Below are 1,588 nucleotides of genomic sequence, written 5' to 3' on the forward strand. Positions count from 1 at the left end.
CAGCCCAAGCCCACTGCTACTGCAGCAGGCCAGCTTCTCCTGACCCTTGGGTGCGCTCCTCCCTCGCATTGGGCCTGGGCCCGCTTCTCCCCTCCCTGCACCGTTTCAGCGGGAGGCAGGGGAACAGGCCTGCCCTTCAACCAGTGCGAGGGAAGGGGGGGGCGGACCTGGACCCCACTGCCAAGGAAAACAGCCTTCTTTTTTAAAAGTGTTGGAAAAAAAAATCAAGAACAGATTTCAATTGAAAGAAATGGCTAGGCTAGGTATATGTAGAGAGATTCTAGTTAATAAGCTATATGCAATCCTATCCAAGAAAAAGAAGTAGCAGGAGACTGATTAGGTAGGAAGCCAAACCAGTTCTGTACCTTTTAGATGCCATTCTCAGGCAGAAACAGCTTACAAAAGGCACAGAGAACGTGCAGACAGAGGCTTATATGCTGTTTCTACATCCCTTCCTCAGAGCACTGTGATTGGAAGGGGACTCAGGGAAAGATCACAGTCACTGGCCAGCTAGAGATGTCAGTCTTAACCCCCCTGCTGCCCCTCCCTCTTCTCAGTTTCTGTTCCCCTGAAAGACTGCCTTCTGAATCTCTGAATCTTTTCCAAATTGATTTGGAGGTTTTTTGTCTTCTCCCAATTCAATTTGGAGATTCGGCCTCCAAATTGGGCTGAATCTTCTGTGAATCGAATTGCAGACTGAAGCTTCGCACAGCCCAGGAAATAATTTCATCTGGTGAATCAGTTTGCATCTTGCAAAGAGGACAGAAACTCTTTGCACTGATTGGAGAAGTTGTATGGGACTTATGAGGTACATTATCTTCTGCTGAACCCTAGTGAATTAAAGCTGCAATTAAGTATAAAGCTGCTTCCTAGCTGTTTATATCAACCAGGTCCACTTTTCAAATAGTCACTAACGCATACTGAACTCCAACTAGCTTCAAGCATCAAGGACAATAAAAAGTCGTTTTTCAGATATGTGGGGAGCTGGAGGAAAAGCCAGGGCAACATTGGAACCCTGCTGAACCAGATGGGACAGCTGACAACTGACATCTAGGAAAAAGCCAACCTATTAAATGGGTACTTTGCATCGGTCTTTCATCAGTCCCATGGGACGCCCATGCCCGCTATGGGACAGGGAGGTCTGGGTGAAGGTGATTCCCTGCCCTCCATAAATGCCAACCTCCTGAAGGAAAACCTTGAGAGACTGGATACCTTCAAGTCAGCTGGCCCAGGGTACTCAAGGAGCTGGCTAGCATTATAGCCCAGCCCCTGGCAAGGATTTTGAGAACTGGTGCTCTGGTGTAGTGCCCGAAGACTGGAAGAAGGCCAATGTGGTGCCTATCTTCAAGAAAGGGAGGAAAGTGGATCCATCTAACCATAGGCCCATCAGCCTGACTTCTATCCTGGGAAGATCTTAGAAAAGTTTATTAAAGAGGCCATCCTTAATGGACTGGGTGACACCAACATCCTGAGAGATAGCCAGCACAAGTTTGTTGCGAGTAGGTCTTGCTTGACCAATCTCATTTCCTTCTATGACCAGGTGACCTATCACCTGGACAAGGGAGAAGAGATTGATGTCATATATCTT

The sequence above is a fragment of the Crocodylus porosus genome, unplaced genomic scaffold (genome assembly GCF_001723895.1).
Source record: "Crocodylus porosus isolate Cpor-Errol unplaced genomic scaffold, CroPor_comp1, whole genome shotgun sequence".
NCBI lineage: Eukaryota > Metazoa > Chordata > Crocodylia > Crocodylidae > Crocodylus > Crocodylus porosus.